This window comes from Pollicipes pollicipes, unplaced genomic scaffold, assembly GCF_011947565.3.
Source record: "Pollicipes pollicipes isolate AB1234 unplaced genomic scaffold, Ppol_2.1 Scaffold_4002;HRSCAF=4701_pilon_pilon_pilon, whole genome shotgun sequence".
NCBI classification, from domain to species: Eukaryota; Metazoa; Arthropoda; class Thecostraca; order Pollicipedomorpha; family Pollicipedidae; genus Pollicipes; species Pollicipes pollicipes.
In genome coordinates, this window is record NW_023596420.1 from 35,486,824 (window position 1) to 35,502,151 (window position 15,328).

The window sequence follows — 15,328 nt, forward strand, 5'->3', positions numbered from 1 at the left end:
CAAGCTGACGTCACTGCCGGAGTGGCGTGCGGGCTGCCGCCGTCGCACCCGCGCGGCCGTTGGGCTGACCGCACGCAGACCGCACATTGACCGTATACTGACCGCACACGGATCACACGCTTACCAACACACTGGCCGTGCATTGAACCGCATGCTGACAGCACACTGGCCACAAACTAATCGCATACACCGATCGCACGCTTACCACCCACTGGACGCACACGATCCATGCTTATTACACAAAAAACTGACCGATACTGACGCAAACCCGGAAAAATGTTGCACCCTCACCTGACCAACGCTGATCACACGCTTATTCACACACGACCGCACAATGACAGCACGCCTATCACACATGACGCACACTTATCGCATCTATCACACACTGACCGCACAATGACCGCACACCGATCACACGCTGACCGCGCACTGACCACACGCTTATCACACGCTGACCGCACAATGACCGCACACCGATCACACGCTGACCACACGCTGATCACACGCTGACCGCACACTGACCACACGCTTATCACACACTGGACGCACACTTATCGCATGCTTATTACACACTGACCGCATACTGACCGCACACCGATCACACGCTGACCGCACACTGACCACACACTTATCACACGCTGACCGCACAATGACCGCACACCGATCACACGCTGACCGCACACTGACCACACGCTGACCACACGCTGACCGTGCCGGCAGCGTACAGCACGTCAGCGTCGGCGGGGCCTGTGGCGGCCGTGCTGGGCGGGGTGGTGCTGGTGCTGCTGCTGCTGGCCGGCGGCGTGATCGTCTCTCTGCGGGCGCGGGCGCCGGCCGCCGCGCCACACAGGCTCAAGACGGCCGAGGCCGTGCCACTGAGGGTCAACGGCGAGGCGCGTCGAGACCAGCGCAGCCCCGACCTGCTGCCCTCAGGTCAGTCTGGCGGGCAGTATCAGGTCAGACCGTCTTTGGATCAGGTCAGACGACAGGGCAGGTCAGACGACAGGTCAAGCTAAGTCAGGTCAGTTGGGAGGTGGGAAGTCAAGTTTGTCAGAGGAAGATCAGAGCATTCACACGCTGACAGGTCTGAAAACTCCTTCGGGTCGATCACAGTAGTCGACATGGAGCGGGTAAAAGATTGCCCCACATTCCTTTTAGGACGTGATTAATGTTCCGTTATCATTGGGCTTTACGAGGCACTCAGCTGCTGAGGCTATATGGCGTCGCCTGCCTCACACCCTGATAGGAAGAGCGGGCGCGGTGGGGAATCGAATCTCGTACCCCTGCCTTCCCAGACTCGTAGCAGGTGATTATTGCTCGAGGCTGTTTCGCCAGCACTCATTGCGCATGATGCACGCATAGTGACGAACTCCGCGGACGACTGTTTGAAACCGATAGCTCTTGGAACGTTTAAGGCATTCTTTAAAAACATGTTTACCCATGACAGCGGACAGGATCGACTTGCATTCATGCTCGAAGAATTGCGTTGCTATTTGTGTTGTTCTTGTTATGGGTGCTTACATTGAGAAAAATACGCGCCCAAAAATATATGTGCAGGAGCAGCCAAAGCGCATCCTGCATGGTGTCTTTTAATAAGCTGTGTTTCACATACACTTCTGAGGAGTAATCAAGGAGTCTTCTGACACCGGAGTAATCACGCCCCCAAATTCCCTAGAGCAGGGCCGGCCAAATCGCATCGCTGCACGGTGTCGTTTTGGGGAGTGGTGTCATATTCCTCTACAGGAGTCCTTTGGCTCTATGGTGGGTGTCCACTTGACCTGCTGATGATATCCTGAGATTAAAACACTCTGTAAATGGGGTATGATCAGATATACACAAAAGGTGGACGGGTCAGGGTGCATTTTGACATTTCAAACGTTCAAGCCTTGGGGATCAGTCACAAACTGACCCAACTGACCAGCATCCAGTAGAAAAACACATGGACCAGAGTTAAAGTACTAGTCAGTTCAGGTTTGACACCTCAAATTATGGCCACGCATACGAAGCAGACGGCCACACTGACCCCACCAAACTGCCCGACATCAGAAAACCTACTGCGTCGACCATAGGTCAAACAAAAATGAAAACGTGGCAAAGCTGACCAGGCTGACTCGACAAAGAATCGCTGAAACATGACGAAAATAAACTATAGCGACCTGGTCACATGACCATACGAGCTGCGAGCTCATCTGGGAACTAATCAGACTGATCGACATCACCAAGCATGTATAGACCATAGGAGACCCTAAGCACTATAGCAGAACACATAACGACTGGGCTAGGTCGACCAGTCAGCACCCAAGAAAAATGCACAGAGTCGTGCCGGGGGCCGGCGACTGCGTCGATCCAGGTCTATTATCCGCGCTCTATGCGCGGGCAAACCCAACTGGTATATCAATTGCTTTGTCCACTAAACGAGTCTTTTCAACAGCTCGTGGGCTCTCTTCGGGGTTCTTGGAGACTGCCGGATACCACACACGGCCGTTAATTGAATACCACCACCGACTGTATTTCTACTGAGCACCTCAGAGCGAAGAGGCACTGGGACAGAACGAACGGGAGGAACGCCTCCTCCTCGTCTCGTACAGCGCACACGTCAGGACCCTCCACAACTAAGCTATACCATGGGTCGTCCAAGCAAAAGCACAGCCGAGATGCATCTCCGTCCTCTAGCACGACGTCGTTGCACGCGGCGTCGAAGGACCCCCGGGAACGCTTCCGGTGATCTCTCTGAAACTACATCATGTTTCTGAAGTACCAACCATGCCGTGGCGATATCGTATATTACGGCCAACACGACACTTCCCACAGGCTAAATTGTTTAAATGACTGCCAAAGGACATGCTCCATCTTTGAAGATATCGAATCAGCAGTTATGATTTTGTCTGTTAGTAGATATGCTCAACACATCATTCTTTAATTTCGCCATCGTATTTGACAAAGCATTGCTTGAGAGCTCATTGACGGCCGTCACATCTGGAAATCGTGCTCACGAATGCCTGAAATGAGCGAATTGACAACCGCATTTGTATTTGCCTTGATTGCCGTGCGGCCAATGGGATGGTGGAATTTGAAGAACGTTTTTTATTGCGTCATGGATGTCTGGGTGATCTTGTAATAGCCTGCAGGTCTTCGTGGGCGTATAGCTCAGAAACTAGTGGGGTTTAGGCCTTATAAAGGGCAGAGCTGTGAACTGCATCGAGTGATCTTCAAGTTGGCTATTCCAGTTCAAAACCGAACGCAAATGTGCAACACTTGCTTTGAAGAGTGTTCCAGAGATGTGGAACACGACTACAATGTTTCGCATTGGTGTGGGGATTAGAAATAAAATAGCCATCTCGGCGATCACAGCTTACAGATTGCATTTGATGCAGTTAACCCCTCCAGTTTTTAGCCACATGCCCGCGGAGATGGGCAGACTATTTCAAGGTCACCCGAGCATCCATGACGTCTTAATAACGCCATTTAAATCTTGCCATTCCATTGGCCATGCGGCGTTCAGGCCAAGAGAAATCTAATTATTGAGTCGCCCGTCGTACTGTGGCTTTGGTGAGCACGAATTCCGGATGTAACGGCGGTAAACTGGTTCTCAATGTTGTGCATCAATGTTGTGCAAAGCATGGTGACGTAATCAGACAGTGGCGTATCGAGCAGCATATTTACTAAACAGAGAGATGATGTTATCTGGAGCAGTCAAAAACCAGTCTTCTTAAAAGTATACCAATGGTTATAAGTGAGCTTGCTTCATCGTATATGATGCTGGCTCCATTATCGTCAAATACGAGACGTTCTCCCTAAAAAAGCGCCGTAACAGAGTATGCAAATGTAATATTTGTTTTAAGTGACGGATAGATATTCAAGAACGCCATGAATAGGGGCAAAGCAGGAGTAAATAACAATATTTGGCTCAACGTGCAATTTCGGCGCCGTTCTGTCATTTCTGTGGGGACCTGACGTACATCAAATGAGTGAAACGAAAGCTATTTTGGTAGCACGTCAACGCAATACAAACGTTCCGTGGCGCAGGCCAACAGCGGCATATTGCAGTGATTTTATTCAGTCCTGTTCATCATGTTCATAGTGAGGCCTTCTGGGCGGTGTCATATTCAAGGGGAATGGGCTCTAAGGGCATGTGCCCACTTATCAGATTGTTTCGTGCATCATGTCCACGTGCATCAATGTCGATAATCACAACATTTAAAAGTGGAGGTGTTCTGGTTGTCCAGCCAAGTCTATTGCCATCCTAAAATAAGGCCGCCTGTTTTCGAAAGGACCTCCAGATGCATAGGACATGAGTGTTTTGATTCACGAAATTACCTCCAAATTTGAAGTGCACATTTATTGAATAGGGAAAATGTGTTGTCTAGAGCAGTCTTTTTCACTTCAAAACTTCCCAATGGTTAAGAATAAGCTTATTTCATCATGTCTGATGCACGTCACAATGTCTCCAAATGTGCAACATACCCTCGAAGGATGTTTCGGAGTGACACTTCTCTAAATGTCGTCTGGGGTGTCCTGACTTTGAACAGTGTCCGGTTTTCCATAACTCCGCTGTGACCCTTATACGGCGTCATAAGACTCCTGTATGAGAGCTTTTGGAGTGTGATGAAGCATCCCAATAGGCGTCTTTTCAAGGGTTAAGAAGTGGCTCTCAAAAACTCCGGTGTCAAAGGGATGGCATGACCTGTTTTTCAGACATAACATCGATTAAGAAATGAAACAGGCAAAAGACTCCCTGAATATGCTGTATCCAGAACCATCATGACGCGTTTTAGATGGTTGAAACATTAGAAAACTCCCTGCGAGTAAATCTGTATCAGTGTAATTTCTAGCTGTATAATTTTTACCTTATGCCCTTCCGACGCCCACATCCCTGAATGTCTGCTTAAATGGACGATTGCTCTGCTTACGAGCCGTTTTCACGGTCAGCGAAATACGTGAGGCCACCGCTATTTTGCTTAAAATATTCGACAAAACAGCGTCGTAAACTTTCTGACACTGTTGGCGTTCTTGGCCTTCGTGGGAGGAGCCTTCATCGTTATTTCCAAGTGGGGTCGCTCATTGATTATGATTATGGATGATGCGTGACTGGGCGATCTCACTGGAGCGTTTTTTGAATGACTATCATATACTGTTAGTGCGTATCGCGGCCGATAACTGATATTCGATTACATATACGAGCCTGTGCAATCAACAGTTATAGCTTCCCTTGGGAAGAGGCAGGTATCCAATATTCTTTGGCATATTGTACACCTCAATGGCCGTTTAATGAATCAATTGCCTTCCAGCTGTATCGTTGCCTTGTGTTCAAGAACAGTTGGCACCAATCGGTTGCCAGCAACACAACACAGAGACGGTAACACAGAGAAATATAACAGAATGGTTGAAAACACCACATATTTATTTACATTGCTTATCAATTGTGGGACTCATTTAAAAGCAACAGAAGTTGGTTGTTTAGGATCGCCCAATATTGTTTTCCTTAATCTATTGAGTGCATTTGTGAGGAACATTTTATGCATAGACAGGACGGTTTGAATAGCCTTATTCCTCGGAGAAAAGTCAGGAGAGTGGAGATATTGATGCGTTTGTATTTCGGCAGCATGCCTTCATTGAAACGAATAGCAGAGGATAATATAGTAAAGATAGTAGTGTATGCCATCAGATCATAACTCGCTGATCGGAGTCCACCGCAAGAATCCTCCGGTCCATGGAGGTAGTAGAGAATAAATGTACCAATTCTGCTATTCGTTTTGTCAAAGACATACTGCCGAAATATCAACGAATATATACTTCCATTCTCCTGTTTTTTCCGAGGAATAAGGCCATTACTATTGTCTTAATATTGTGTTCCATGCAAGTAAGTCGTTCAGCATTAAGTGCATAGGCTGATGTCGTCACGTTTCTTTGCTGCTTTGCTAGCACGAACAAAACCAGACCGAACAGCTAGCGGTCAGAACGAAGAGGGCGAATAAAACCCAGATCAGTTTCATTCATGGCCTAAAACAGCCTACATCTTTCAGCTATTTTTCTTTTGTTGGATCGGGTCACTCAAAATTTCCGCAAACTTTCTTCTACACACACCACGATATCAAAAACGTATAATCGTCGATGTAATTGAATTGGCCGTGCACTGTGTGCCGCCAACAAAGGTTTTAAATTGACGCAACTTGTGACTTGGCCTGGGATTGGCAGGCATTCACAAACCAATACTTTTCTTCATTTCCGGTGCTTCTCAAGCTTGTGGCAATCACGTCGCGTCGCAAACTTCCTGGTAAAACACTTTGAAGCGTAGAGTGCAGTGAAAATGGCTGCTTAAAAGCAAAGAGTGAGGCAAAGAACTCGCAGCATACAAAACCACTTAGCTACGCATTCTGTAGTGACCATTTGTAGCACTGTTGTTAGAAAATTCCCTGAAGATGCCTGGTCAGTTTCTAAACGTGGTTAGTAATTGGTCTTTACACAAAACCGTTCTAAGTCAACCATGCATAACTTTCTGATCTGCGAATTAAATGCTCAGTGAGGATCGTCACCGTTGCCCTTTTCACACGGGCATTTTTAGACAGGTGCTCTATTTGTTACCAAATCTCAAATGCTTGGAAAAATCCCACAAGCTGGAACAGGATCATCGTCTGTCATCCGGACCACCCGTAACTTTTAACTCCGGAGGCGTTGCGCTCCCTGTTTGTCTGTCATGGTTGCGGTGCTTAACGATTTGGCCCTATGGGACCAAATATACAAACGTAACCTGACGAGTTGGTACATGGTGGCGAAATAAAAACGCCTTCAAAGTAAAGTTTGCCGGCTATTTTGATACTTCTAACGGAAAATCATTATTTTCCCCCTGTTTGTAATGTTTTTTCGTGCAGATTAGTATCAGTTGCCTGTGGAATGCAGCGGAACCAAATTAGGCATTAGCCAAATAAACGCTGGCGTGGAAAGGGCTGATATGCGTCAATCAATCAGGGAACGTGCCACACAACTTAGTCCAATTGCTTAAGAGCACTAAACGCCCGAACGTTCTCCATGTAGCGCAGAGTCAACTGGCAAGCGCGTCCTGCTCTGGAGCACACCTCTCGAGCGACGACAGTGTCCGTCCGAACGTTCTCCATGTAGCGCAGTGTCAACTGGCAAACGCATCCTGTTCTGGAGCACACCTCTCGAGCGACGACAGTGTCCGGCCGTCGTCAGGGATGAGTCGCACTTGGAGTCAGGTGGAGGCCATCTTTCCCTCTGCCTATTGCTGGGTGGCGGTTCAAACATATATTTAAAGAACCCTAACAGGACAATAATAGGACCAGTTAGCACGTTGTGTGCCTGAAGTCATCATCTCGAGCAGAGCTTTAGTTTCGGTTTTTGCTCACCAACTGATTTGGCCGTCTTGGCTCGCTGCAGTGAGCGGCTAGGTTGAAGTGACGGATATCCTCAAGTTAGCGGATGCCGATTCCTATTTGGAACATCGAGCCGTCCTAAAGTCAGATACTTTATCAGCTTGGCTAACTTCCTGATCCTGGCAAACTGTTCCCCCAACTTGCCACGTTTATTAAGTAGCACAAGCGACCCTCGTAAGTTGCCAATTTAGTCGAACAGCTTCAAATAGCAGCATTTTGAGATGAACTTTGCTGAGCCCAATTTCATTAGAGGTATGACGCAGATATTCTATGGTTATGCCAGTGCAAATTGCCGCTCTGGACAACCGTCTCCCTCAACCGAAAGAGACCGTTGCCGCGTGATCGCGACCAACCCCGTTCGGCATGCTCGCCAGCACGACACTAGCTTGGTATGCCCTCTGGCAGCTCCCCTCAGACGGTGTACATATCGCTACTTCCTGGGGGTCATCTCCGGGCGATTATCTCCGGTAGCCCATCTCCTGGTGCTTGCCTATCGACGCCTATCTCCTGGCGTACGCGCCATCACACGGATCTTTGTACGGTTATCGCCGGACTGGTGGCTCCTCAGGGAGACGTGTGGACGCGTATCTCTCATACCATGTCTCTTAAAGTTGTTCTCATGGCGGATGTCTGCTGGCGCTCATCTCCAACGTGATTCTCTCTTGGCGCTTGTCTCCCTTCTGAGTTTCTTGTAACTGCGCTCCCGACAGCTCGCGCCGAACGCACTGTTCTTATCTGCCGTAACCGTTGAACTCTAATCAAAACTGTACTGGCAGTGCCCGTCATCGAGTCTGGGGTTCTGTGGACAGGATCGGGGACGCGAAGCTGCTTCGTGCCCGTCGACTCGGACAGCCGGCCGTCCTCGACGCACCAGTCGAGAGCCAATTACAAGGTGAGGCCAGGCCCGGAAGGCAAATGGCCGGTCATCCTACCGGGAGCGCTGCTTGCCAGCCGGGCACGGAAATTAACCAGGGCAAGCTGAGACGCCGGCTGCGGTCTCATTTCCAGCACGCTTCGGCATATGTTTACCCTTCCCCGCCAGTGTCGAGATCAAATCTGGGACAAACACGTCCGACAAATGTTGTCATATGCGACGGCTTGGCGACGCGAGATTGCGGGGTCCGGTGGCCTGCCGGCGGTGTGGCGTTCTGGCGGGGTCGGCCTGCCCGTGCGAGGACATTGGTCGTGTAGCGCACACATGGTGTCGGCCCGGTTCTAGATGGTCTTGGTCCCAGCATGTGCTACTGATTTTCCCACGAGGTGCTTACCTTCTCATACCTTTCGTGTGAATCTTACAGCAGAGTAAATGCTTGCATATATGTTGGTACAAGTGTAGCCGTGTATGTTGATAAGCCACCGAACACAGTTAATAATTTAAATGCTGCAGATGCTGTTCAAAACAAAGCATTTGAGACGTCAGATAAAATCCAAGGGGATGAAGCCATGTGCAGCAATTATTTGCGTGTCTTTTGTGCCTATCTGGGTAACTCATGTTAGCAGTTCGTTGGAAAGGCGTGTACGCCACTTTAGAACGATTTACGGCCATCAGTGGCCAACATGTATTGGTGGTTGGAAGGCGATAGAAAATAATTGATGAAAGAAGAGGAGAAAGCGGACGGCTGCGCAGTAAATCGCGCAAGGTTTTACATCTCCTTGGAAACACTCGGGTTCGCATTGCTCGGTGCGACTGGAACGGGCGTCTCTCGACCGCTCCTTTTACCCCGGGGAGAGTGTTGATGTACTTTACGCAATGATTGTTTGCTAACCTTCAAGAAAATCGCCATAAAAGCCACCTTAAAACCTTAGTTGTATACCTAAAATAAAGATGTTGCGTCTGCCCTAATGTTCGCTAATGATTATGACGTTTCGTTAGAGTTCTTGGCTCACTGTTTCCCACTTGGTCTATCCGTATGAAAAGTAACTAACAAGTAGCGCGCACTGCTGTTTGTTAGGCATCCATCCACTTTGCACTTCGTAACTTGTTCTCTGTAAGATTCACGCAAGAGTTACCGTTCAACAACAGTTAAGAAGGTGTGAGAACTCCAGCCCGTTATGCATTTCCCATCCTTTTCATCGGCAGGTCTTTATCAGGACTTCACAACATCGAGATCACATGTATCCACCATTACCTTAAACCCGAAATATCGTCGGGGCAGCACGGGGCCGAGCTTCACAAGCGCCATATTTGGTACTTTATACCGGAATGTCTTAAGAATGAAGTCTGTGCGCCAGAAAAGTTAAACAAATCCATCACCAATCGTCATATCAAATGTGTGTGTGGGATGTGTGTGTACGTGAACCCAAGCCAAGGCGATAACCTGTTTCGGCTTGATGTTCCAGTCACGCCACAAGCAGATGCCAGAGGAGCTGTTCGCGCACGCCGAGCACATAATATCCAACCCCTTGGACAGCTGCGTCCACTACGCGGACACGTCCCGAACAATGCGGCCGTGTGACCTTGAGTCGTCGCGGTCAAGGTCGACCCGCCGGCCCAGTGGCGACGACTGTCGGACGCTGTCGGCCCCGGTTCGCAGGGCGCATTCGAGTGGTCTCGACCGGCAGAGTGTCGTGTGATTACCGGTTTGTGGAACGTAGCCAATCGCTGTCCTCCGGGCGGGTTGTTGCCAATGACGTCACGTGCGAAAGGACGGACGTCAGAGACAGACCCGGCATACGAACTGCTGGCGAGAACTATGTGGTTCACAGGCGTGACAACGGCGAGTTAGAAGGGAGCATGACCCGAACAGTGTCCATAAAATTTAAGCAGTAACCTTATGGCTACACTCGGAGGAAATTAACTTTCAAAGGCGTCACCCACTACGTTAAGTACGTGTGTATAATTTTCGAGCCCGTTGTAAATCTCAACGGTATTTAATTGCAGCGAAATTGCTCTTGCTAATTAAGGAAGACGGGCTGGCAATTTGGGAATGACGTTCAAATGTGACGGGAAGTAGGATGCGGCTTGTGTGCATTAGCCGTCAGATTTGCGGTGCCAACTGATTTCAGATGCTCGCACCATGTAGATAATTTCGCACACAATCATTTTCCCGTTTTCCGTCATCGAAGATTCAACTTCAGCCTGTTTGGGGGGCATTTGCATAGTTTCATTTTTAGGTACGTTTTAAACGTACGATTTCCGTTTCTCAACAGCCGTTGTCGGGATTTGACGTCCGGGCGGGTGGCAGGTAAACTGACGGGTCAAACCGATTATTTGGTGACTAAACTATGAACACAAGCAGACTGTGGCCACCGTGGGGGGCGGGGGGGGGGGGAGACAGGTAGCGCTAGCTTTCAGAAAGCACAATCCCTTTGTCCCGTACCGTTAACACTTTTAGTTTCGTGTTTGCTGTGTTTGCCTGCCGCATGGGTACATAATTTGAAACTTCTTCCTTTTTCCGTCATAAATTAAATAAAGATTAACAAGTCCGCTTGATTTCGACAACTATGAAAACCTTGATTTCGAATTCACGAATGAGACAGCAACGACAACGATGGAATACACTGATGTGAAAATACGGTTCAACGTTTCACGTGCTCATGGTCAAATAAGATATTGTGAAAGCCTTTCAACATCCGCACGGGAGACTGCATAACACTCCAATAAACTGTCAGTAGTGTTCCCCCGACATTCCTTAAGGCCATCTAAAAGTTCAGGTGCTATTTAGGTCAGATATTAAAACGCATGCCTCATTAGCCAACACGCCCAAACCACTGACCACAGTGACCGAAGCGTATCGATGGTGCTGAAAGGGCGTTCATGGTCAAGGTCACGCAGGGTAGGCCATTGAACCTGCCCAAGGTTTTTTTTGTTTTTTAGTAGACATTTCACAGCGTGTTCATTTTATATCGTGGTGCACAATGATCTTGAGATGATCGACGATTGACACTATGGGAGACCGTGGATGACCTCAAATGACCTCTCGTTATCCCTGGAAAATAAACGGTAGGTTGCCTTGGCCGTAACATATTGATTTTGCGGTTATGGACAGGCCACCTTAGGACTACAGATAATGTAGTTTGATCTCGCGGGGCTCGTGGACAGGAGAACTTGCCGTTGGACGTCGTTTAACCCGATCCCTTTGCCATACTTACAGCGACCAAGATTAACGTAAGGATAGCTAAATTTCGTTTTTCCTGAACAAGCAAAAGCACTGCAAGCTCGAGCACTGTTTTTGAGCACCGATAAATCACCACTGCCTGAAATATTGTCACGCTTTTGAGCTGCTGTTGGACTGCACCGCTTTTAATTCAAAGCTGCTGTGATAAAAGCGTCATTATATGGTATTCGCCTCCCGTTAGGATGTGTTGCGCGCAACTTGACTCCCATTAGGCGCGTGGTACGCGATACTCGACTCCCATTAGGCGCGTGGTGCGGAGAAAAGGAATATCCGGAAGTTTGCAACGTACGGTGCAAGAAAAACGTTCGTGGTACAATGAAGAGCGTTGGACGAATCGCAAGCCGGGCCGAGACTTTCCACGTTTGCAGCTCGAAAACGATTTCTTGGCAAGCATAAGTTGAAGGTTAACGTCCAATGAAGCACGTGACCATTTCCGCATAATGTAACGCGTTAGCGACAAAATTGGACTTAAACTACGGTTCAGATACCACCTTGCTCCTATCTTTTATTTACGCAGAGTTAATGTATGACCTAAGGCCTAATTTTGCGTTATAATGACTCATAAACGCAAAGTGTACCAGCCAGCCAGCACCACAATTTGTCTCTCTGAATATGCACGCATGCCTGTTGCACCTTTAGGAGATTGCTGTCATCTAAAAACTCTAGAGCTAAAACTGTGCGTACTGGAGGTGCTACGGCCCGCGCATTTTGCCATTCTGGCGCAAATGCCAGGACGGAGGTATGCAGAGTTTTAAGGTGTTAAGATACAAACCTGGCAACAAAGATATCACATACATCATGAGAATGTGCCACTCCTGCACATCCAGCTCAATAACTATTTGGTTCGGTTTGCCCAGCCATTTTCAGTTAAGGTTGGCAGCCATCAACATGAGTGCTTGATTGATATCGCTATATGTTATACGCGTTGAAGCGCAGGACATTGTGCATATTGTGCTGTATCGTTGCGAAAATGTCACAGGTCCTTATTTTTGTGGAGTCGTTGCGAGGCACACATCGCAATTGCAAATGACCGGGGTGAAACCAAGATAGCCATGAACATATGTCCCCAACCTACGCTCCACTTCCCGGCTCCTGGAGGTTACGAGGCCCTATCGAGTATCAGAACCACTTGGTAAGATTCATGCCACGCTGTATGAAATTATGGGTACCAAGTATTGTAGGGGTCTGAGACATTTTACGGTTTTACGTAGCGCATTTATTCTTACAGAGGTTATGAAATCCTTTTGGTTTTATACATGGTCTTCCTATAAACATTAACGTGTCATAATATCAGTGTATTGTTGATGTCCCATGATGTTAACTGTCCAGGATTAAGACTGTATACTCTTACCTATGATTGAATATGTGATGCATTGTTGCACTATGGGCACCATAACTGATAATGCCAGAGTGTGCAATGGAAGGCATCATTACAGCATCACAATGTATTGTACATTTGTTCATCCGAAGCTTTCCTTTTTCTGCGCGTAGTAACTGCAACCTTAATGGTTATATGGGTCCGACTCACCGGCAATGTACATGTTTCGTGAATGAATAAATCGGCTTGCCAGTGATTGATCTTTGATTGCACATGATTATTACAGCAACTTAACTTGTGGGTTTTGCTGCGAGATTAAAATGTTGTATCAGAAGTTGTGAGAGTAGAAACAGGAATGGAAATTACATTATTTGGTTATCTGAACACCTGTGCGCACTCGCGGCAGCTACAAAAGATGACCTTTAATGCTACCAGGTAAAGCGGTATCTATGGACACGCGCTCGGATGGGGGTAAATTTACCTCTCCCTTGCAGTTTTGTTCCGAAAATAATTTTCAAACAGCGGGTATAGCCACGCCAAACTTAACCTCAGCTGCAGCCTACTGAATCACGAATCTTTTGGTAGTCAAAAATTAGGCATACCTTATAAGGCCGTTAACCTATGGCAGGCCAGTCAGGCCGTGGATGCCAGCAAAGGCAATTTCCGGGGAATCGTTCAATTTGATGCGACAACGAAGTGTTAGGCAAATCCATACATCCCTGGGAGAGCTTCTTAGACAGTTGGACAGTTGAATTTGGGATAACGGCAAATCCCACTAACCTTGGGTCAGCTTTGAAAGTCAACGCGATCGAAACCAGCCTGGGTTTTTGCTGTAGAGCTTTATTATACGGTAGTTTTTGCTGTTAACTTCGATTTTCTTGATAACAGGGACCATAATAGACATCTTCTATGCACTTTGTAAAGGTCAACGTAGGTTGCTAACCTAAAATAGCTCTGATCAACCTTTTAACGAACATATCGTCTAGTGTGAGCTTTGACGCTTATTCAAATCAGGCAATCAAAACACCTCGTAAGTTTTAAGTCACCATGACCTCCCGAAGGTCAAACAATGTGACTGGCCCTAAATGAGTACTAGCGACATTTTGCGTAAGACAGGTATCTAGATTCAAGTTGGAAGCATGAGGAGGCCTTGGGCACTGTGGACACTAATCTGGAGTTTGACCCTGTGTGACCTTACCTGACCCGAGGGCCATCATCTGGAGACCCTTCACTTTGGAATAAGTGATTTCACATAAAAAACCCGCTCTCGTACCTCTAGTCAAAACCCATAAAGTGAAACCCGCTCTGGTGCCGCTTTTGGTGTCTAGCTCTCTCAGTTTTCAGATCTTTGGGGGTCAAATTGACCCCCCACCCCACTGAGCGTGTGATGTTCAGCTCGGCCGCCCGGGCGTGTATTAGTAGCGATCCCTAACACCCGCTAGCCACGGCACTCATCAAAAACCAAACTAAAACTGGCCTATTGATGAATGCTCGGATTTTCTCAGCTGGCATTGTCCGTGCGCGTGACTTTTTGAGTTGTCCGTACCTAAGCTGGAACAACAGCTTTCAAGACGCGAGTGGAAGGTCAGTGCACCATGGTGAGAGCTCTGTCCGAGATTGCAAAACGCCTGCTATTTGATTCGTCGCAAGACCAGTCGACTCATTCCTGCCCTCACAGGCATAGATTGAAATATTGACATTGCCTGCAGGCTTTGGAACATCCAAGACAGGGTGTGGCGGGCCAGTGCATGCTGGCACCCTCGCCGCAAGATTTTTGCTAGTAGTGAACTAGGCTGGAGTAGGGACGGTGGCGGTGATGGAAGGGAAGGGCAGCCACCCTCGGCTGTGTCTGAAAATTATCGTTAACCGCACGATGTTTCGTGGAAAGATCACACTAATGGCGTTTGCCTTCATCTATTCACCAGGTACCGATGGCTCAGTTGGTTAGTCCCGATGGCTCATTTGTTAGAACGCCTGCATTCCGATCCCCCCACCCGTGGCCGGGGTGGGTTTCGCGTCGCTTTAGGCGGCTCTCTATTTTGCCCTCGACAGGTATGGCCTGCGGCCGTGGCAGCGGTCGCGCTAAAGGTCAGTGACGTCAGCGGGCAGGACGGACCGTGGCTGGGGCATTGCGACACTTTAGACTTCGCCACTAAATTCCTGCCGTTGCACTGGGAATTGCGCGATCGGGGATGGTAGGGGGACAGGACTCGACACAACAAGCCTCTTATGGCGTAGCGTGAGGCGCGGATCTCAGAAATTCATCCATTCAAAGTGCTCGGATCAAATTCTAAAAAAAAGAGTACCGCCGCCACCAACAGAGTTAATTGTCGATATCTCGCCATCGCTGTGCTTCACATAACATGTCTTGCCCCCGAAGGATAACCTTTGGACCCATTCTTGATATATCCACCACACCGTCGCCCTGAGCACTTTATATCCACCACACCGTTGCCCTGAGCACTTACCACTCACGGCATCATGGGCCCTCCAAGGTCTGT

The 15,328-nt window shown here is 48.2% G+C and overlaps 1 long non-coding RNA gene across 1 annotated transcript; it reads left to right on the forward strand.

Annotated features, from left to right (window-relative positions):
* The first annotated feature begins 828 nt into the window (after positions 1–828).
* On the forward strand, positions 829–10,594 carry LOC119094003 (uncharacterized). Its single transcript, XR_005093734.1, has 3 exons — positions 829–933; positions 8,201–8,283; positions 9,732–10,594. It is a non-coding gene; the product is annotated as an uncharacterized LOC119094003 (long non-coding RNA).
* The last annotated feature ends 4,734 nt before the right edge of the window (positions 10,595–15,328 follow it).